The sequence below is a fragment of the Anser cygnoides genome, chromosome 6 (assembly GCF_040182565.1).
Source record: "Anser cygnoides isolate HZ-2024a breed goose chromosome 6, Taihu_goose_T2T_genome, whole genome shotgun sequence".
NCBI classification, from domain to species: domain Eukaryota; kingdom Metazoa; phylum Chordata; class Aves; order Anseriformes; family Anatidae; genus Anser; species Anser cygnoides.
The window spans coordinates 7,503,468-7,527,665 of record NC_089878.1 but is presented as its reverse complement, the minus strand read 5'-3'; the positions used below and the strand labels follow the sequence as shown (position 1 = coordinate 7,527,665).

Below are 24,198 nucleotides of genomic sequence, written 5' to 3'. Positions count from 1 at the left end.
TATAGTTCTGCTTTCTTAGGTAGCAAAAACTGTAACCCTATGCGATTTATACCTGCTCTCTTATCTCGGAGTAAGAAGATTTTATCTCAGATTGGTTTGTTTTCTTTCTTACTTTTTGTAAGTATACATAGAAATACAGTGGAATATCAGAGAGATAATTTAGAATTTTGTCTAATACTTTTAGAAAACTTGTGGTTACTTAAATAGTCCCATTGGTCTCATAAAATCGTAATGAGAACCTAAGAATGGAGATGATTAAGTGGAACGTGTCAAATCTACTTGATAGAAAATACCTACTTTAATGTGAATGCCACCAAAACAGACGTCTAGCATAGATAACGGCTGAAACTAGAAAACATTCCAAGTAAAATTGTTATGTCTTTATTGTAGGCACAGCATGAAAAAAGTTCTTTCTGCATGGCTGTTGTTCTTATTCATTTGTCAGCATGTGGTAAGTTAATGAATACATAGAAGAAAGGTTCCTCAAAATGAGTTCTGGAAAATATGATTTTATCCTGCACATTTTCTCATAAGGTCCAATTTTGTTTTGGGTTTGCCTGCTATTTTGACCAAATTCACAGGTTACAAATTTACTGACAAAAGTTACAAAACTAGTTACCTGACCTTTCTTACGTGCATGAATCTGCTTCAAAGTAAAAGCAAATAATATAATATTTACAATTTAAATTTTATATCCTCCCCTATTGTTTTCACCCCTTGCCCTCAGTACTGTTAGTACTTGTTATTTTTTACTTGTCTCAGAATTTAATCTTTAAACTTCAAAAATGAGTATGGAATAATTTTCTGATCTGATGTTGTAGGGTAGATTTAACACCCAAACATCATTATGATTTCAGTCTGATTTCAGAAAAAGACAGTTCTACAGACTGCAGTGAAGAACAGATTATTGCAAAGATTAAAGACAATGCCCAAAAGTACACATGGTGACAGCTGCAAATCAACTACTGTATTTTCAGTCTCTGCATAACATTAGGGTTTCTCAGTTGATTAATGAAGTAAGAAGTTATGGGATATATATTAAGTGAGTATGTTTTCAAAGTCAGTGGAGAGAAAACCTCTCCACATTTCACATCACTAAAACCACGACAGTATACCAACACACGATTTGACATGGAGTCCATTCTGTTAAAAAAAAAAAAAAAAAAAAAAAGGAAAGAAAGAAAGAAAGAAAGGGGTAACAGTATGTACTGCTTTTGAACTAATTTATGGAATTTCATCTAAGCATTTCAGAAAAGTGGCTTATATCCCACTAATATGTTAGACTACATTTGGCACACTTAGAAGAGAAAATCATGGCTTTTTTCAAGACAATGACAAACCTGCTAAACTTTCAAAGAAAGTTGATACTATTGGCCCAAGGAGTCACAGGCAGAGGCAAGGAAATCACATTCTTCTTAGTGGTTTCATCTAAACACACTACAATATAAATAACTTTTACAAGCCTTTTTATCTGTGTTATTAACTAAACCAAGAAGATGATCATCACTTTGTCCCATTAGAGCACATGCTTCTTTTAAGTCAAAGATACTTTATCTATAGCAGATGTTAATTTAAAGTAGCAATCCATTTAAAGCTTTTACCAACAACTAAAATTGCTGATTGACCTCCACTCTGTACCATCTCTGTGAAAACAATTGGACAAAAGATTGGAAACCTTGAAAGACAGCAGCTCGAAAACAAAATGAAAGTGATTTTTTTCTGACATGCTTATTTTCACTCTGACGCTTTTACGTGAAACATAAATTGTCTATTTCTTTTTATTGAATTAATATAGTATATTAATGCTTTTGGAAAAATGCAACTAATCACAAAACCAATCAATTCAGATCTACTAATTTTAAGCTGATCTGTGCAATCAACTATTACCATGTTACTTATAGAAATGGCATCCACCGAAGTATTTCTGGGTAAGCTGTTATTTTCATTTTTTTTTCAATACTTATAATTTATTAAGGTATGTGATTTTTTCTTTAAAAAGAGATATAGTTGTATTCTCTAAAATCTGTTAACTCATAGTAATGTTTTTCTTATACTAAAACTCTATTGTCCTGAGATTAGAAATCAAAATCCAATATGCATTACACTGTGTAGAAAGTCACTATTATTTCTAATGAGCTATCTGAGTAACAGAGCAAAATCTCTTCCATTGCAGTTAGATTCCATAGCTAAGTGGATATTCAATGGTTGGGCTCATGGGCACGCTATTTAAGGTTATAGAAGGGTGACCTTGGTGGTACCTCCTGCATTGCTGTCATAAAGATGAGGCAGCTTCGCACTGTCTGCAAATGCATTCCCCATTTTATGTGCAATGACATATTGAAGTGCAAACACCTCGCTAAAATGCTGTATGTTGGACTTTATTGTAGGATAAAGAAAATTCTCCTCTGTTGTTTCTAAAAGCAATGTTACATTCTAGAAAACAAAATGCTTATTAAATATTTGGTCTTAATCTTTGGAAAACGCTAAATATTTTTAGTATTTTTGTGGTTAAGGTGGTAGTTGTGGTAAGAAATAAAGACACATAGTCCAGACCCTTCTTCAACTATAATGATGAGAGTCCTACTCTTACCTTAGACACAGAAAATTGCAGTGAGGCTACTAAGTCTCACCTAAGCTTCTTGGCAACTTTTGGTGTAGAAATCTAGATTCCATTGATTTTTTTCTATGATTTTTAGACTATGAAGGACATTTTCGAAAACATCCTTATGAATGTGCTACTTAAGGTAAACTAAAGTGTGACATTCTGGAAAATGTCCTTCATATCCAGGAATCATTTGTATTGCAACCACAAGGTGGTGCGTTGATGTCACCAAGTATTTGCTCTGGTAACACCTTCAGCAAAGTAGTTACCCTTCAAGAAAAGGGAGGTACAGGAGATCCAGAGCTAGAGAGAGAAAAACAGTAAAGACAATGGCTGGAGCTGCTACTTTTCCTAAAGGAAACGGAAGAAAGATGATAAGGGTGATTCTCTAAATAAAGATTTTGTAGCCTTATCAAAGAAGTGGTGAGAATCAATGAGAGTTGCCAAACCTTAGGTGCTACTGCTTTCAATAACACAGCCAAATTTCTTGAAGAAACTTGACCTAAAAAATGTAGATTTGTACATCCGGAAAGTAAGTGCAAAAAGGGCTCACAGGGGAGCTCATATTTAATCTTTTCTCACTTTGTAGTTTTGGCTTCCTAGGGAGCTTATGTCCATCTAAACATACGGACAATAATTCATTGTGGAACTTCAGACAAATCATTTACTGAAACTACTGCACAAGAGTGTCGTCGGGGGTGGTAATTGGAAAACCAAACGATTTACAAAACATCTGTAAAAAAGCCTATTTCCATCTGTAGTAACTCTTTTCTTCCTTCTTGTTTTGTAACCATGCTATGGAAAGCAGTAACTTAACTAAGTATTTGCTTTCTGAGAGAGGAAGATAAGAAATCTGGAAACAGCTTGCTCGCTTTTCCTCCTAGTGCATCTTTCACTACATAATTATTCATATTCAGAAAATCATGAATATGCGGCTGACAACATAGGACTTGTCCTCCAGCACTCACACAGGTTCTTCACGTGAACTATACCTGACACAGAAATCACGTTTTTGTGTTTAGGCTCAGATTGGATGGGCAAGGGAGGTTAGTGAGGCTGGGATCTGTGCCCAGCTCAGAAAACACCACCAAAGGCCAGTCACAAGACCAAGGAAACTAGCAATGTAAATGTGAATGTAAATGTTAATACAATCCTATTTCTGTTCTGTGATTGGACACCTTTTTGAAAAAGGTCCTGCAGAGGTTAACAGATGACAGCCTTTTAGCAGGGCGGCTAAAGAACATCATAAAATCTGCTCATTAAACACAGATTATGATATAAAAGTAGTGTTTTGCATGTATATTAGACATAAATGTCTACATTTATAAACTAAATTAAATATAGGTATATAACCCACAGAGGACCCTCATCTTATATTCCACAGCTTCTTAAGATAATTTCTGCTTTACACCTGGTTTTAAAAAGAAAAATGACAGAATGGCAAGCCTTTTTGCCCATTAATCCCTCCTCAGATGATAAAACCCCAAGCATTATTTTTAACAGCCAGTTATGTTATTTCACATGCAGTCATTGCTCTGACTGGGGGCAGGAATAAAACACTGAGCTGTCGAGCTTAAATGTATTCAGGAGTCATTTTTGTTTTGTTTTGTGGTTTTTTTTTTTTCTAAAGTCACACAAAAAAATGTAACCTGTCCTTTGCCTTCCAGTTCTGTAAAATTGCTGTCATAATGCTGAATAACAGTGTTAAGCAGTCTCCACAAGACCGTGGAACAGAGATCTTAGGAAATTTGTATATTATATTTATATTTGACTTTCACACCCATGCCACCAGACTTTCACAACAAGCAGCATGCCCATGAATTAGCACAAAATTCAGAGTGGCTCTCACCCCACAGTACTTTTTCCACGGTGTGTACCGTGAACGACTAATTCACAGCTCTGAGCCTCTCCAGACCCTGAGAGCATCAGCCAGGAAGCCGGGGCAGCCCCAGTCTGACAGCAGACGGCCACGTGCACGGCCTGGGCTCAGCACACACCATAGCTGTCATGTCGGCAGTGTTTAATTCAGCTCTGGTGCTAAGCGTCACTATTACGATGGCATCAAGAGCAAGGTTATTTTTCTCAAGTCGTGGAAGAATATCAGTTCCCAAATACACGTGCTTTCACCTATAATTAATGTCTGTCACGTTAATAACAGACTAGTGCTTGTTAATGAAGCCAAAGCTGTCCGTGCTTTGGTGAAATACCAAACCACATCTGGCAGCCTGCGTTTATTGCTTGGGAAGCTTTTAGTTTGGCACTCTCACTCTTTGCTTATTCCTTCCTACACCAAGATACAGTGTTTTTCCATGAAAAAACAGGTTTCTAATTATTCCAGGAAGGGAAAACAAAATTTGTAGCCCTACAATTTTATTTTTCTCACATCACCAGCCTGTGGAGACCATTTCTCTAAATGGTAATGTAGTTCTAATACAGACATGCCAAATTTCTTGTGTTCCCTATTGCTCTGGTGAGTACCACTACCTACTGACAGAAAACAAGAGTTCTGCTGTGACCAAGCTTTTGTTAAAAGGTTCTGGGAATACTATATGAACTGGATTTTATTCTCACAAGCCACCTATAATAGCCAAAGAAGTGAAATCTGTTACAGAATAGCCAGAAACTAACTTCACAACTGCTGTTTAGTCAGTCCATTTTGCAAACAGACTCAGTAGAGGTCAGTTTCTGATAAAGCAATAGAAGATAGGTGAGTTAATGACTCATGTCTGCAATTTTAAATTATTCAGCTACCACTTGAGTACTAAGCACAGACGCAACAAACAGTGGCTAATACAAGTCATGCATGTTTCATAAAGGGAAACTGTACCCTCTGGAGTATATTACATTCGACTCTGAAAAGAGCGATGGTGTTTTCAAAAGCATGTAAGACCACTTTTACCTGCTATCACTTTAACTTTCTACAGTAAGACCTCCCATTGATTTAAATAGGGGTTTTATTTGGGTACAGGTGACAGATTCCAATCTATTAAATACATGTACTTTTAATTTCTAAATACAGTTGGAAAATTCAGCATCATGATCAACTTTTGACAAAAATGCTGGACTGTTTTCCCTGCAACTTATGTAACTCTCCTTTGCGGGGGCTGCAGATAAACAGCTGTAGCCTCATTTGCTTCATTCTGCTAGGACATCCAAGAGCTTAACCACTATACAAAAATCAAATCTGTTCATAAGGGGGTAGCATGGTGGTCACCGGTATGACCAGAACTTTGTACACTGCAGTAAAAGTCTTCTCCTTGGATGCCTGGAAAAGCCAGACACTCCTCAAATGTCTGCAGCCTTCAGCAGGGAGCTTCTTAGGTTGTCTGCAGAAGTCAAACATGACTAAAATACCTTTTCCCACTGTTGGGAAAAGAGTCTAGCATAGAAACTAGCATACAAATACTGAAGAGAAGCCCCAAAAAATTAAACTAAGAAAAACAGAAATTACTAAACCAAGCATAAATTAATAGAGTTTTAGGCAACTCACTGGCTGCTGGCAATCTTAGGAGCCTGCTCCAGTCAGCCATTAACTTCTTCAAATCAGTTATGGCTGAAAAAACATGTATAAATCTTGCTAACTTTGTTCCTTAGTTATCCAGGAGAACTGTCTAGTGAATTTACCTGTGGTGAAGTCTCTGCTGTTCCTGTTCTCCATATTATTAACAACAAAGCTTGTGAGTAGAGAGAATAGCAAAGCAAACAAAGCAGGATTAAAAGATAAGCCCCAAACATCCACAGAAGTGCTTGGCATGAAATTACAGTCTGCAAAGGCATAATCTAAAGTGAAAAGAAAATTTCACTTCAAGTAAGTGGCTCATGAACACCTCTGATAGATGGAGAGAGGCACCACAAGAGCGTAGCCACAGGCTGTTAACTCCAGACCTGTTTTTATCTAGACCTGGCAAAGTCAATATTTTCATAACTGTGCTACACTGAGACTGCAGCTCACTGAGCTGTTAGCCATTTCCTTACACTTCTCATCTTTTGCTTCTATAATTGGTTCCCTCTCCCTAGCTTGGGAAGATAGTACCATGTAACATCATTCTGCCAGCAGAATATTTGTTCCTCTAAGGAATAAATGGTACTACTTCTATATAAAAAGGTCTCTATTGAACCAACACAGCTGCTCTTTTAACTCAATTACAGAGCAGTCATCCAGGAATAGAAGATGACTTTTAAGGCAAGAGAACTCAAGTCCCTCCAGAAATGCTACCTTACTTCCAGCTGTGGATCTGTGACCCCTCCGGAGCTGAGCCATTAAAAAGTGCCCAGCTATCACAGAATCTGTCATCTGATTGCTGCACTGTCTTCAAAGGAGCTCTTTCATTCAGAAAGATATTAGCAGGGAGTTCAAGTGCCATCAATTTCTCTCCATTATCTCTCGCATGGAGGTTCTGTCTCTTCCAGTTAATAAGGTTAAAGAAGTAGAGATTGCCAGTGAAGTCACAGTAAATTGGAAGTGAAATTTCTCTGTTACGGCTCTTCCAGAGTTTCTGCCAAATTCACCATCTTCTCCTCTAGATGTTACTTCCAGTGAAGGGCTTAAATTATTTTTTATTTTTATTTTTAGAGAAGTAGCGTCACTGCATGCACACTTCAAATCCCAGTCCTAATCTTTTCCTCAAATAAATGCATACAAATACCCATGAAAGAGAGGACTATAATAATTGGGATAGAGAACTAGCATCATGTGATGAAGAGATTGATGCAGAGTAAAGGAAATGTGAACATATGTTATGAAAAATATGATCAGCATTCTAGGGTTAAAAAGCATATCTCAGTAGATTTCAAATGCTCATAATGGTCTCAGATTCCTCTGAGCTTAAAACTTTTCACATATCACATTGTTTCTTACCTAGACCTTCAAAGAAAGCTCCAGCAAATTACATGATTCTGCAAACCCCTCAGTAGTTTTCCTACATGTTGCTTCTTCATACAAGAAGGTCATCAAGGTTCTCCTTTCAACAAAACCATTTCTGACAGGTTTTCAGATAAACATCACATGGTCCCTATTTGTGGCCTTATCGTGTGACCATCCACACATCTGTGTGAAAGTTCGCTATAGCAGCAATACTGCAAGACTGGGAGATGTAGAATACTTACCTGTCAGTACATTTCATCTCCTCACTTACCCAGGCTGCCTTTCAGGTCTTCATTCCCTGCCCTCTTCACCAGGCTCCCAGGTAAATGGGATGTTCACGGGGGATGACATTACAGATGCAACAAACCGCCTTTTCCATTACTGCAGGTATAAAGGTAGGGGACTCCACATGAAAATCAACACATGGATTTAGAGTCAATAACTAAGTTCATGCTTTGGTACATGCAAATAAAACATACATTTGTCCCAGAGCTTTCAAAAACAAAATAATTTACAAACTCAGGGAAAAGAGAAATGTTCTCTAGTGGCAGAAACTTTGCTTATCTAAATAACAACAGATATGGAAGGCTTTCCTGAATCTAATTTTATTCCTTACATTCACGACCTTTAGTACATTAAACCATTATTTACTATAGTGATCAGTCAACTTAATTAACTGCTTAAAGAGGTGAAATTTGATTGTTCTCACTATACTAATGAAAATCTAATGTGATTTTTGCCACATATTCTAATAAATCAGCATAATTTTCAAAAGATAGAAATAACTTCCAAGTCTGTATTAAAGGATATTTTTAGGATTATCGCAGTGTTATGCAGAAATAAAATCTGTCACAAAGATGTGATTAATATTCTTATTAGCAGAACAGGACTGACACACTTTCCCCAGTTTAATGATGAAAACAATCAAAATTACCAGAGGTTAAACCATGTGAAAGAAATTCATGAAACTAGGAAAATGCTTTAATGTCATGAGCAATAGAAGTAGAGGAAAGAAAAAAAATATACACAGCTAAAAATGGAGATTACAAATAAACAGAACTTAAATTAAATGGGTATCTTTTCTCTCACTCTTTTTTTTTTATTTTTATTTTTAATAAAGTGAAATACAAGAGCAATGGTAGATAGCACTGGGAGACTGGAGAAGAAAGCTACTGCAACCAATCTTGAAAAAACATGCAATGAGGTATTTTGTGACCCTTCAAGGTAAAATAATCTAGGCCCGTAAACCTGGAAGGATTGATACTACTGGATATACAAAAGCATTTAAGACTGTAATAAATTTTCAAACAAGGAGGAGTTTCTTTACTCTAAACAAAATTTTAAAAAGAGGTGGAAAGGGTTCGGACAATGAGTTGTATCTCAAATGTACTTCTTTAATGTTTTCATTTACTGTTTAAAATCTTGTCCAGAACTCTCTATGTGACTCTAGTTATTTAACTTCAGGAAAAAAATTACTTCAAAGTAAAAGCTTGTGCCAAGAAAGGTCATGACAATAATAAAGAATTTGACTTTAGTGGAACCGAATAATTTCATTCGTATGGACATGAAATGAAAACAACCCCTGAGCAGTAAGAACAGCACCTTATTTTAGTTGTTAAATACAAAATTCTCATTTCTAGGTTCATATTCCTTCCTAGTGGAAGGAAATCACACCACCAACTCATATTGTTGACTGGAAAAAAAAATGCTACAACTATTTTCTTTATTTTGAAGTCAAACCTTCTCATAAAGTGTGGACAAATACTGTCCTTTATTCTCCAAGTATCCATCAAAAGCAAAAACATTGCTGAGACTGCAATAAAACTTAAGGGTTCTTAACCATCGATTTTACTATTCACATACTTAAAAAAAAAAAAAAAATCATTAATCAAGTCTGCTAATTATGACCCATAGCCATATTTTTTCCCTTCTGTCCAACACAGATCTTGTAATATCTATGAACATTGTAAACTATTTATAATTGCTGCTGAATGCAAAAGCTAGGCTGATTGGAAATTCTAGTGGTACACAAAATACAATAAATTACACCTTCCTGTTTCAATTAGACTTATTACTTCATATTTTAAGCAGAGGTAAATATTCCCCTTGTGGGAAAATACTATTTGTATAAGACTTAATGACATAAGGTAAATTGTGCTGTTGGTTTGAGTTAGACATGCAATACACTTCAATGATGTGTCATTTCCTTTTGTATATGATGCAATCCTAAAGAAAACATTAATAAAAAACATTTATTTGACATTTCCTTTGTTTTAAATGCTATTACTCACATCAACATTGTATTATTTTTCCTCTCATCGATTTCCATTATAATTTTGATTCAGACTAATACTGTCCCTATAGGTTTTCCAAAAGGATTTTAAGTTAATATAGTGTTCTGATTAAAAAGCGAAGTAAAACAGGCCTACTGATTGGGTACATTCTAAAATATGGCTCAATTAACAATACGAATAGTAATTATGTATTGCAAAGATCCTTGTTTCACATTTTCATTAGAGAACATATACATTTTTCTTCCTTTCTGAAGAAAGTATATCTCTGCATGTAAAGACTTTTCCAATCATTACAATAAGTTATTTTTTTTCCAAGAATTTCCCTTTTGATTAGAAACTCTACAAACAGGAAGACATTTCCACTGCTCATTTTCCAACATTTATAGCAAAGCACATTTGCCTTTGTAATAAGAGAACATTATATATATGAAAGCCTAGCAAAGCGTAGTACAAGAGAAACACAGAAATGACTGTTGGTAAATAAGATGTTGGCAATTCGGATTTCCAAGAAATCTGTTGAAGAACCAGGCAGTGGCTATCCCTGTGTGTAGCACCAGTTGTTCACTGTGCTAAAAGTTGGTCCCTGTGCTGTTTAGTGCAGTCAAGTAACTGGATGCACTGATGGTGCTCTGATAAGAAACTTTTTTTCCACACAGGAGTAAAAGAGTCTATGACACTTTAAAAACAAAGACAGTTAAATAGCTGTTCACATTTACTCCTGTATTTTCTTAAATACTAATTACTATTCAAGACAAGATTTTATGATAACAATATGTTAACAAGAGAGGTTTTGTTTTTCACTTGCTGAATTTTGCCTAGGAGATTTTCATTGAGTTTAGCCTGACAAGAATTAATTTCTTTCTCTGGCTGTTTATTCATGCATTTTTCACTCTAGGTCACAAAGCAGAAAGGAGTAAGGAATTCAGATGTTACGGAATGCCTGAATACACAGACAAGCTAAAGGCATATTGTTGGCATATCACTGTCTATTGTTCATTACTTGAACTAAGAATATGAAGTCAAGAATATAATGCAGATACTTTCCTAAGCACATCCAGGCCAAGTGCATTACCAAAGCCAAAATAACAGTTAACAATTCTGACAAATAGTCATCAAAACAAGCTGTAAAAACAAGACACATACGTATAATGCCTTCCCCAGCCATGCACCACATACCAGCCATTTTCAGCTAAGACACTGGGTAAAAAGCTATTATCCACTTACCCACTACAGAAAAATAAATAAGTAAAATAAAATGACCAGCCTATGAAACACAATCATATGTCTATATCTAAAAGTTGTGTGTGCCTGTGTACATATAGAATCAGAATGAACTCTTAAGAGTCTCCTGGAAAATTACTGTTAAACTATTGAACTGATTTAGCCACTTTGGGGCAGAGGGAGGCTGCTTTCACTTCCTGAGAGCTCTCCAAAACCCAACTCCTCTGATTTCCACAGTATGATATGCTCAAGCCAACTCAACCATACTCACAATGTACGTCACTTGAGATCTCCTGTGGAGCCTCCCACTGCCTGCTTAGGGTCTCTTTCTACCCATACGATTTCAACAGAGAGCCATTATTTTCATACAAGTTCCACCTTGATAAATACCATCATGTAGGCAGTATTAAAGCCAATAGAAAAGCAGTAATTCACTCCGAATCGTGCTTTGCTTTGTGGGGATATGCAGCAGAGTTTTGCAGTGCCAAGAGTTAGAAAGTTTTACGATAGTTTTGGTGAGCATCTTTGAAATCACTTAACCTGACAAGATTGCTCTGGACTTCTTGCTGGCTAGCTGTTCACACTGAGTTTTGTAAAGCTGGCTGCCACAGGGCGAGTTCCACTTCGCATTGCAAAAGCAGATGATCAATTCACATGTAGTGAAGATAGTAACGTGGAAAAAAAAAAAAGCTACACTAATGGTGTGAAAGTACACATCCCTAATTATATCTTCAAGAAGAATTTAGTCACCTCTTTGACTGGAAGTCTAACTGGTGCAGTCCTTTATTGCACACAGATCCACTTCTGAGTTTCAGTAAAATAGTTTCCTATTAGAAGTCAATTTAACCTACATTCTTTTTTTTTTCCAACTTTATCCTTTGCCTACTAGAAACACACAAGAGTACGTAGAGCCTCCTAATCTAATGCAATATTCTGAAAGGATTAAATAAAATCTATCTGAGCAAACATAATATCGTTATATATTCTCTCAAGAAGGCTGAAGGATTATTAAGTGCTCTATGGCTTTCTGACTAGGGAAACAAGCTAATATGGGACATGTCTCAGCCTACATTAGTGTGATTTTTATACATTTGCCTCATCGACTGGATTATCAGAAAGAGCAAAGGCATTTGGAGAGAATTTTTAAGGTACTGCAACAGCAAAACCTAAAAAAAAAATAAATTATAAAAGATGAAAAGATTATTTTATATATGAACAACTGGCAATAGGCAGTAATCCATAATTACTGGAGGAGGTTTCTAGATCCATCTGACTGGTCCTGAGACTAAGTGAGAAATACAGCAAATTTTTATTTACTTTTTTTTAAACAAAAGGAAACTTTGAAAAAAAATGACCCTAATATATCAAAACCACAAAAATGCTAGTAGCACTTACCCCTTGCTTTATAAAACACTAAGAGTTAAGTGTAAAGATAATTAAAATTGGCTACTCTTGAAACCTGCTTTCCATATTCAGGTGGAATATGCACCTCGCACGCTTGGTGCAATTTGCAATATAACCCAAAATGTGAGCTTTGGGAACCAACATATAAATTATTTCATGGGATGAGAGTAAACTCATTTCTCCCAACACTTCTAGGCTGGAGGAGTTCTGGGGCTCCAGGCCTAGGCACTGGTAACACAGCTGCTAAATATATTGAATTTGTCTGTTCTGTGGTCACAAAGTGTTGTGTGGCTGCACTTTTTACTACAAGAGACTTTTTCACACACTTCCATTCGGTTTGTTCACTTACCTATCTCCGCCCTGCCACATCCTGGGATCTAACCCCCAGGTAATACCTACCAGTACTTGTTTCTGGTACTTGACTGCCCTACTGCAAGGGACTGCAGCGAGTCGGGGGGTGGGGGGGGCAGAGGTCAATACTGAGAATGCAAATAACATGTCTGCATCACATGGGCATATTCTGCTTCTGTGTTTTAAATGGAAGGGCACTAACCCTCTGGCATGAGTTATTCATCAGTATGAGAGAAGCTACTCTCTCACAGCCAGTGACTTAATATCCTTACCATTAGTTTTAAAAGGAAGCTTCCAACGACACCCACAACAGTATGCCCTACTCTTACAGTGTTCAAAAATTACATTCCCTTCTCACAATATTTTTAAGTTAACATGCAATTTCATTCAATATTTCAGTCAAATTTTAATTGAGATGCAGTTAAGAGCATATATGTATTTTGCTTACAAATATATTTTTGTCCAAAAAAATGGCACGGAGCTTTAATTCTTAAACTCAACCCACTAAACTATGTGTAGTTCTGCTGGAGTAAAAATCTCAGAAGGAAACTGGCACCAGAATGGTTTGTGATGAAGATCATTCCTATTTCTGTATGAACATTCCACACGCCATGTCTGTAAAAAGGGGTATATTATATTCTACTAGAATAATAATGATTTTTTTTTAAAAAGTATAAATGCTGGCACAAAACCAAATCAATATAAGTTGGTCACTAATAATTTAAATAAGAAAGCGAGGTTCTAGTCATATCAAAAGTAAAGTCCTAAAACAACCTTTTAAGCATGGCTGGGTTGGGGGCGGGGGCAGGGACTTCATCTGAAATTAAATTATGAAAGGGGCTGACAATATATATGAATTACTACAGAGAAAAAAAATAAGTGTGAGATCCTCAAAGCTTTAACAGTGATCTGTGTTCCTCCAAAGCATTTGAGAAGAAAATAATTCATTTGATCTTTGCACCATATATATATTGTATTAATCCAAATGTGGGTGCAGCACACACCTGTCCTGCCTTTTCCTGATAGACACGAAAGCTCAAGTTGGTACAAGCATAATGCAGCTAAGTGCACAGAAAAACTGTTATGGTGACTTCTGGCCACTCCTGATTACCTAGTTGTACAAAATCAGACCTTACTGCTCCTATGCAGAATAGAATCTCTAATTTTCTGTAACATGCTGTTTGTTAAGGAGTTCTTCAACTTAGTTTTTCTGCAAATTTATTTAGGACTTTGTTCCTTGCCATGTTATGGAAAATGCAAGGAAAAAAAAAAAAGGCAACTGCTCATTTTTCTGGTGTTTTGCTATATGCTTACTCTCAGCTCTTCTTAATGTATCTAAAATTTTATGACTGCTAGGTAACTCTCCTGATACGAAGGAAGATTTTAGTGATCCATAAAATGTGGAATTTACATTTATTTATTTTGGTTACCACTAATTCCTAGCGTGACCATCACTGCTCACTGCAATTTAACACCTACTGCACACTTGAATATAGCAGAAGCAATGGGCTCTGGCTCCTTTGAACAAATGACCATATTGAATGGTCTGTTCAAGTGACTGACTTTTCCTATTTTTTCTCATTCACGCAGGGTACCACATGTGAAAAAACTGAAGACTATCCTTGGACTCACAAAGCTTACAAGCATTAATGTGCGCAATGCTCAGAACATGCTGATTTCTTTTCAAACACATTGCCAAGCTACAAAAGCTAAAGCATCAACATTTCATATAATTTCTTTCACTTTTTCAAAACAGAAACGTTATGATGTACATATTTGCTGAACTTAGTGAAAGATTCATTATTGCCACAGGGAGAAAATGCTCAGTGGTTGAGGTTTAAAGCCGGGTCAAGATCAGAGTGATGCATTGATTCATTAATGATGTAATTAATTAGAATTGGTGAACTCTAACTACAGGATCAATATCAGCAACAAAACAGCTAAACCACAGTATTCAACATGCACAAAAAGTTAATACCTCTAATTTTCTGAACACTCATCTATAACTAAACCCAATAAGCGACACTTACAGCTACATGCACGTAACCCCACCCCTACATGAAGTGTCGATTTCAGGCAGATAGTATTTGATCTCTCATACCCTTACATTTTTTCATTTTTAAATTAAATTAGAAAACTAAATAAAAACTGACATTATTGTAAGCATTGTTTTCCATATATTTAATTTGAAATAGCTACATGCAGTTTTTAGCTTTGCAACTTGAAATTATTTACCCAGATTTGAAGACCTCTGAGTCTCAACACAGAGTTGAATAGTATTAGATAATGAAGGAAACTTTAATTTTATTCCCAGAGGAAAAATAATTAAGGTAAATTAATCTTCAAATTAAGTATAATGCTTTTAAATAAAAGGCATAAACGCAAACACATATACCATAAAAGTTTCAATTGCTCTCAGCCAACTATTTTTTTTCCTCCTTTGTAAACTTTTGCAGGCAGTCTGCATTAAAAAGGACTGCATTTTAAGTTGTTTGCTACAAGTACAAACAGCATTTCATATAAAATTATATCGCTGCAGGGAAAACGTGTTTCATCTATATATGAAGTTATAGGCTGATGATGATAAAGAAGTATTTGTCTGAATTCCTACACTGGACTGCTTTTGCTGCCAGCATCCTTGAAAACAAGACCTGCCTTGCTCGCTTTGGTGCAAACAACTCTTCAGTTCTTAGGAAATCTGCTCTTCGTTTCAAGTACAACATCCTCTCTACTGTATTTTCAAACTTTTGGTCTCCAAAAACAAATAGAACCAAACACGATAGTGTTTGCCTGTGTTGCGCCTTTTCAGGGTCCAAAGAATGTGTATTCTTTTATTTCTGTTAAAAATGGATCATTATGTAAAGCATCAGCAGGAAGTTATTAAAGAAATGGCACAACACTACTGATCTTACTGTCTGGAAATCCATCATACTCATAAGTGTCTTGTTATAAGCCTGCTTAGACAATAAGAGCTTAAATGACCACTGCTGGAAGCAGCATTTGTGTACCACACCTACATATACAGACACATCCAACCACCCGACTATACATCGCATAATAAATACTGTGCTATGCTTATGCAGCAGCTAAGGAATACTGGACAAGGTAATAGGAGATTTGATATTTCCCACACCTCCACAGAGCTGACCTGCCTGAGAGCACTTATGGAGGCGACACAAAAAAGAAGTATTGCAGACCAAATTAATCCCACCAAAAGAAACTGCATACGTCTATCTACCTCTGCCATTATTTAAACATTTTGCTTGGAAGTTAATGAGCAGCTAGAAGTAAAATGTGCCAGTCCAAATGGGTACCTTTACTAAGCCTACTCTGCCTACCATGTTTCTTTTTAGCACAGAGCAATAGCTATAAAATGACTGTCTATGGCTTCCCTAACAAAATGTTTTCCATATATTTTTGGTACTACAGTGAACTATGGAAGTACCCTAGTGTACAAATGAAGGAAGCCACCCCCAGGAGCAGACTTCTGCCTGAGAAGAGTTTGACAATGTTGAAGATAAGTATAATTCCCAGGAGAAGGTGGTAATGTAAAAGCTAATATAAAAAACATAAATTCACTGTTATCTTCTGAAAAAGCTTTGTAGTAAAATGGAAGTGGTCTAGTAGAACATGCGACAGATCATCTGAGTTTCTTCTGAAACTTTCTTTCACAGAAATTCTACATATCCCGTTAGCATACACTGCGTGCTAGTGTAATAACCTGGTGCAGTATCTAGGTATCAGAACATTCATCACTCCTGACATTTCAGAGTAAAATAATATGGCTGCACTGAAGGGACATTTTTAATCTGCTCTACCTTTGGTAAGCAAGAAAGGTAAGGATGGCCATGCTAATACACATTCTAGCCCATTAAGCCTAAAATAGGGGGGTTAGAGTGGAAGTCTGTGTCTGACTCAACAGTTGCTATGCATTCTGCAGTCCATGTACCTAGAAATGAGGTTTTTCTTCCTATTTTAATATAAACAGATTTTAAACCAGATTTTAATTAACATTGGCAGATGATGCACCTATTTTTCTTCCAACGAGCTTATTATTTTATTTTATTTTTTACACATTTGGATTGTGGGGGTGTTTCTGAAGAGAAACAGGCTAATCTTTTGAAACTTATGGAAAGCGCTCTTTTAACAGAGTTGGAAGAAAGATTTTGAATGGAGTCAGCAAGACTACTCGGAGCCCTTCATTAGCTGGAAATAACAATACATTTCAGGCATACTTTTTTTCAGTGATATCCTGCCATCCGTTCATAGTTACTTTATCACTTCCCTTTTGGAAAGGATCAAGAAGTGTTTCAGCTGGTCTGAAGATACAAAGAAATCTTCTAATCACCATTATTAGTACTTAATCCCCATATAAAAGCAGAAGAGCAAACAGATGGAAAGTTACTACAATGAGAAGAAGAATTCAATTCTTTTTTTTTCTATGTGACTTTTGAAGAAAATAGAACAACAGATTACATTCATCATATTGACGTGTTTTTCCTCATTAATGAGGATTAAAGATAGTAACTACATCAAAACATAGATACTGTTAAAGAATATTAATTCAAGAATGATTTTTACCAAGATATTACCACACACACAAAAAAAAAAGCTACTACAGCACTGAAACCTACTTAAAGGAAGACCTCAAAACTTTTCAAAATATACTAAATTAAGACATCTGTGGCCATGAGCCTGCAATTTTGTACATTTGGACAGATTACTGTACTTGTGTGAAATGCAATCAACACACTTTTAAAGACTTCACTGTGGTTCACAGATGCTAAAGCAATCATAATTAACATCTGAGTTGTCATTCCTTACACACAAAGTTTGTATTGAAATCTGATTTTCAGAAATTAAGGTCAGGCCTTCAAATGCTGAAATCTCTTCCCTGAATATTTAGCAATGATTAAACTAAAACGCTCAAACATCTGGTTAGACTAAAATATAGTTGTTCAAGGGGTCTAAAAAAAAAAAAAAAAGAACTGATTGCAGGTTTGTTAACCTGAGGCAATAATTTGACTGCTTATCCCTGTTTCATCAGTGTATCTTTATATGTTGAATAAAGAAGACGCTAGATTACTGCTTTAATCAGCATCATAAAACATCCTGTTTCTCTCTGCTTCCTAACAGCTGGTTTAAGAGGAATAAAAGGTTTATTTGATGGCTAGATTGGAAGATCTCCAAGTACGTTCTGCGCTGCTACATTTGTACAGTTGGACTTTCAAAGCAGGCTGGGAGTCTTTATAAATATTGCTAGTTTATAGTTTCTCAGAGTATGAAGTTTTCTATACAAAAAGAGTAATTAAAGATAACAAATTTATCTAGACATGGATTTTTTTTTATCTCTGATACAGGAATCTACTCACCTATCCTTTAATATAATAATGTCAATTATATCTTGTTTTGACATCATGAAGGAAGAAATGTTATTTCCTTTAAATACATCAACATAAAATCCTTAAAATCTACTTAAAATTCCTTAAAACAGAAGCAATACTTTACTGTCTACAAATCGTGCTGCTAAACTGTGACGTTTCACAATTAGACTTCCATACAATATTTTTTTTTTCTTTATCCCACAACCTATCATTTTTCTTTCCCATTACTGTAGAAGAGACCACGAAAGCAGAGCAAACTGACTAAGGGAATCTCTCATGACACAGATGTAAAAAAGACTTCCTGTCTTTTTTTACAAGTTTTACACTAGATAGAAAATAAAATTTTTAGAAGCTCATTATTCCAACACAAAACTACTTCTGAAACCTGTGTTAACGTGAGGTTGAGCACCTATAAATTTCCCAAGTTACAGAGAAAAAAATTGCACAAAAAAGTAATGTTAAGAAACAAGTTTTCTCTGGTATTGTTAATAGTAAACCTAGAATTAGCTCTAATTATTAGAATAATAATAATGAGGTAATTCAGCTGAAGATGTGTCTAATTAAACTTTGTTCTATTTTTCTTACTAAATTTTGAAGAAACAGAACCACCATGCACCAATTTTAATACAAGAGTTTTTCAGTGATGATAACTGCTGGAAAACGGAGTCTCTCTCTTAATGTCATATTATTTTATAGTCTGCAAATTTCACTGTTTTACGTATCCTTAATATTGCTGTATAAAACAGTTCTAAAAGTCATACTTATGGTTGGGGTGAGGCTCTCATCTAGTATAAATGCTCTGCAGAGAGGCACAGATTTGCTCTTGATGCTTCAGTTTGAAGACTGGGCTCTTCTTGTGTGATAAGCTTAGTCCCCATACTGCCACAGTTAATTTTCCTCTCAGAAAACTTCAATCGTCATTACTCTACAAATTATCTTCACTTCAGCTTTTGAATACAACAGACAAAAACCCCTCAGTCTCCTGGTCAGCTTGAGTTATATTGTCGATCACAATGAACAGGCAAAGGTAAAGTACAATGCACCAAACTTTGATATTTAAAATACACAGGTTGCAAAATGGTCATTTGATATATTGGTAAGACTTCTTTATGTAAGAAAACCACTTTACAGTACCATCACAACCTCCAAGAGTACATTAGACTTGGGCACGTGTGCCATGCAATACTGCAAAGACTTCTAATTCTGCTGCAGAAGTTAAGAAGACAATCATAATTAAATTAAATTAAAACAGACTGTCAGAAATCCCCACGCTGTGCCTGGGAGCTCTCCAGTCTCACCAGGATTAGGCTGTTTTGCAGGTATCTCCATTCCACCCTGCCTATTAAAGGTGCAGCACAGCACCTCCAGCAATATTGATTTTGAGGACATGCTTTATTTGAGGGGGGGGGAAAAAAAAGGCAAAAAGTACTATGTATTGTTCAATAATTCAAATTATTATTATTTTTTTTATCAGAACATTTTGCACAGATATGGTTATTTACTTCAGGAAGCTTTAAGGTCATGTTACGTTTTTTGCCAAGCAGGAACCTTGGGCTTGGGTATGTACAGTCCCATACCCAAGATCAAGGCTGTGATCTGGCATGGACAACACGTACTGCTTTTGTCTTTGTTGCATTTACTCTTCCCTCCCAATTTTTGTCTTATTTTACAAGTCCACATAAAGATTATTTATGGTCTATAAGAATTGCTGTCAATGATTTAGCTGGGGTAGCAGTGAAACCACAGGCATACATTTAGGGATAGTGTAGAAAACCACAGTGTAGACAAGTATATATCCTTCACACTTCTAAAGCTTGTTCACTTGTTACACTTCTAAAGCTCCACATGTTTACTCTGTTAGCTGAAGTTAATGCTAATTCAGTATGGCTAAACTTATTAAAATTTCATTTCTCGATAGAGAAAGGAATACGCCCAGGTACATGCATATATTGCAAAGCCAGCACACAAAAGCAATTTCTTTGCTTTAATAAGAAAGAATAGCAAATTGAAGACAGATCAATCTCCTTGCAGAGTTTTTACCAGCCAGACAGAAAAGAAATCAAAGCATTTGCTAAATGAAGTAATATAGCAAGACTTCGAGAACAGGGAAACTCTTTTGAACTCTCAGCCAAGAAGCTTCAGTCAGAGACACTTCAGGATGAGTGGTAATTTCTCCTTTAGGGTAGGGAAAACAGGGAAATGAAGAAGGCAACTGTCCCTTTCTCCTATAGACATGCTGCTATACTTTACCTCAGCAAAATGTTGCAAGTTCATTCAAATAATAGAGACCCTGTGTCAAAGGACTGCCTGAAACAAGTCTTACTTATCAAACACACAGCTCCAAAGCAAAAGCAAACCAACAAACCACCAGATGAAGTTTTCCTCCTCTGGGAACATAAGGAACCAAACCACCTGAGGACGTGTTACCTCTCTAGGAACTTCACGAACTTCCTCCTAAATATGACTTGCCTTGCAGTTACCTAACAGCTGCTCTTCCTTGCTGGCTGTGTGTTAATGAAACCAGGAGGGGTACAGTCTCTCACTGTAATGCTTTCATCACTTTGCTCTATTTTCTATTCTTTTGCTAAAAGGTAATGGTTTGAAAGAGGAAATCCAACAACCTGGTGATCACAATTTGGGCGAACATTAACGTTTTTGATTTAATGAACAACATACAATCAAATACATCTGTACACAACTGCTTATGCCATTGATGCAAACTGTTGAGCTGACCTTGCATTCTCAGGTCAAATACAAAAAGAAAAAGGATTTGAAAAAAGAAAAAAACATCCTTAATCCCCGCTTTGTAGATTGTTGGGGGCGGGGGGGGGGGGGGTAGAAAGGAGGGAAGGGAGATAAATCACATCTGCAAAAACAAAATACAGTTGCTTTCTATGTCTTAAAACAGTACGTACCCATGCGCATATATATCTACAGTATATACCCACAGCTGTATATGCCTGAAATATGTAGTGTATGCCTGCATTTACTGCATAAAAATGCAAGAATCTGAATATTTTTTCAGCAGCGACAGATAGTGAGAAGACTGATAAAATGGCAACAGAGAGGTTACTCTGGGAATTGTTTGATTTTACCGCTGGGGAATACCGAATAGATTTTGTTCTTCCATTTACATGAACCAACAGCTTCTCTTCACTGAAAACACTACAGAAAAGCTTCTTGGTTTGATGGATAGCCAGGTGAGTTTTGTAAACATTTTTTAGATTAGAATAACCAAAGGTATTTTTTTTGTTTGCTCTTTTTTTTAATACTAGAGTGCACTCTGGAAACAAACTGCCCCAGAGCTAACAACATTCAGTTATTACTTTACTAGCTAAGAAATCATTGAAATCTCAAAAGCTAGAGACCTATGGCTTTTATTCTGCCTGACATAAAAATCTGGCAAGCATGCAATCATTTGGAAACAGATTTATTACATTTTGATTAATCTGCTATATCTTTTGCAATTTCCATCTCCAAGTAGGCACATTCTATTAAGTGGAAAGAGGAAGACCAACTATTTGTGTGAAGAAAGAAAGGAGGAGAAATGTAAGGTATTTCATGAACCTTTTTTTTTTTTTTTTAAGCTATTTTCTACAGCATATTATCTCCTTCAGCAAAGGAAAAAAGGTAGGACCTGAATAAAGGAGTTCTACACCTTTTACAGATCAGGAACCAGGACTATTCTCAAGGGAACAACTTTTTACCAAATCCAGGAACAACAGTTTCCAGTAGAAAGAATTAGTATGCAGACTGGGGTTTGGAAAGCTCAACATACAAAGTATGAAGTAGCTCCTGCACAGACTTTTTTTTTCCCGTCAGGAACCTCAGCTCTGCAAGTGCCCACAGTAGAAAACTCCCATCCACCAAGAAGCTAACGACCAGTCCAGTTCATTATGTCCCCACCCATGTCCTGTGTTAAATATATAAAACAATTTCCTATTTTTTTTCCTCAATGCTGTCATTAGTATTCTTTATGAACAAGTATCTGTCTCCGGTACATTAGCATGCCACAAGCTGTAGCATCTTGAATAGGAGTTTTGCATGAAATCTACCTTGAGTCTGACAGCCGGAGGGATGCCAACCACAGTAGGAACAGAGAAAAACCCAACAGATTGACAATCTTACCCTAAGAAAGCCAAATGCTTAAAATCCAACGTTCAATACACTTATTAAAAGAGCATGTCTGCATGATTTCTAAGAAATGTACCGTGTCACCCAAATAAACCACTTGAAAGCAGAAAGCAGAGCTGATGATATTTAGTGATACTATGATAGACAGCTAACTGATACTTTGTCTAATAGTTAGATTGTAAATGATAAATCTAATAAAACACCAAACCCAACCTTTTACACATCTTTGTTTGCTTTTTAATAATGCCAATGTACCGACAGAGTGAGTCACTACAGAAAAAAGAGTGGAAGCCTAATGCTCTGTGTAGTCACTTGTTCCTTGTAATTAACTGTGCTGTGTAATATCTAAAGTAAATCCATCTTCGGAGAGGGAGAATAGACTGAAATGATGTTGGCAAATAAAGCTAAAATAAACCAACAAAAATAAAATAAAAAGGAGTGTGTTCAGTTACATAAAATTAGTAAATATGCTCCCACACATATGGGGAAAAATGAACATATGATTAAACTAATAGGATTATGCAAAAGAAGCTTCTAATAATAGGCCTGTAATTAATCTTTTTTAGTCTTGGGGCTTGCCTGTAATCATTCTTCATGTTCATAATTTAATTTGGGCAAACCCTGATTCTATTCAAAGGACACATCTTACAACAAGCCTCCAATTTGCGAGGACTCCTGCTCCTAATCGAGTTATGGTTCGGCAGATGGTACAGACTCCACTCCTCTTCCATGCCTAACCCTGCTCCATGCTCCATTTTACTGACAAAAAGAGGGAAAACGTTTACTGGGACCATTAAAACACAGTTCACTGGGTGTGCTAAATGGCAACAGATTAAATAGAATGGAAGAGAATTTCTCAGAAAACCTTACGCCTTCTGAAAGTTATCATTAAGATAATTAGTCTAGCAATACTTTCCTCTATTCCCAACTTTCTTTGTCTAGTAATATTTCCCTCTGTTCTCTAGAGAATTTTATTTTCCATAGGTTTTAAGGTGATTTTTTTTAAGACAAAGAAAAATAAGTTTTGCTATTGAATAACACCTGCAGTATGAAAACATATTATCCAGCATTTTAGTTTGTGTGAACATGTGTATATCACAACATGCACAAATCTATTAACTAAAGAGTGGACATCAGCAATGTAAGAGATTAGAAGGATGCCTTTTTTACTTTAACAGTAAAACAAGAATGCTGTCATTATATATGTATACATATCTGTTTATATATATATATAAATAAAAGGCAGTCTAGGAAAACCATATCTTAACCCCAAAATCAGTGCTGATGGAGCTGAGGTGCAAAATCTGTTTGTACTCTGCTCATCTCAAACATATGAAGTCAGGCTCAATAATTCAATTTAGTTTTTTTATACTACTCATATGGACATGCATAATCTGACCCTGAGACAGCATACAGATATGCTTCTAAAGCACGTTTTTGTTTCATCGTGTATTATTTCAATCCTCCCTGATACTCACTTTTCTTTACAGACGTACCATTGCCCTTCCACACTGTTATCTGCTTGCACAGTCTGGCAAAGCAAAATCAGACAGAAGTTCTGCAGATTTAATAAGAATGCTTATAAAGTGTCACAAGCTTCAGTGACTCTGGGGATTAGATGTATTTAGAAATGCTATGTAATCTTCAGTGTTCTGCAAGTAACCATGGTTTGGGATTAAAATATATAAAAACTTGTCATGACTCTGATATACTTAACTGCTTAGTGACATCTCATTTAGAAAAAGGATTCATTAGTCTCAAAATGCTTTTGTTTTGGGTTTAATTTGGTAGCAGTAGTATGAGATGTTAGGTTGAGCTGGTGCTTTCTTTATGGAGGCAGATTTTAAGACTTACTGTTTGAATGGACTCTGATCTTAGCAGACTTAAGTTTGTCAGAACGTGGTATTGGGGAAAAATATTGAAATCCATTTAAATGGTTTTGCA

General features: G+C 36.0%; 2 long non-coding RNA genes across 20 annotated transcripts in view; one reads left to right on the top strand and one right to left on the bottom strand.

Annotated features, from left to right (window-relative positions):
* LOC106034561 (uncharacterized) overlaps window positions 1-717 on the top strand; it is a 105,109-nt gene extending 104,392 nt beyond the window's left edge. For all 3 annotated transcript variants that reach the window (XR_010832250.1, XR_010832249.1, XR_010832248.1), the window contains one exon: window positions 391-717. This is a non-coding gene — a long non-coding RNA (uncharacterized lncRNA). The remainder of the gene's footprint in view (window positions 1-390) is intronic.
* Window positions 1-24,198, bottom strand: part of LOC106034563 (uncharacterized) — a 144,957-nt gene that overhangs the window by 19,929 nt on the left and 100,830 nt on the right. For 13 of the 17 annotated variants that reach the window (XR_010832235.1, XR_007161191.2, XR_010832245.1 and 10 more), the window contains one exon: window positions 7,738-7,847. The exons of 1 other annotated variant lie outside the window; for it this stretch is intronic. This is a non-coding gene — a long non-coding RNA (uncharacterized lncRNA). Of the gene's footprint in view, window positions 1-7,737; window positions 7,870-24,198 lie in introns of all 17 variants that reach the window. 3 more of the 17 variants (XR_007161193.2, XR_010832241.1, XR_010832243.1) reach the window with 1 other exon arrangement.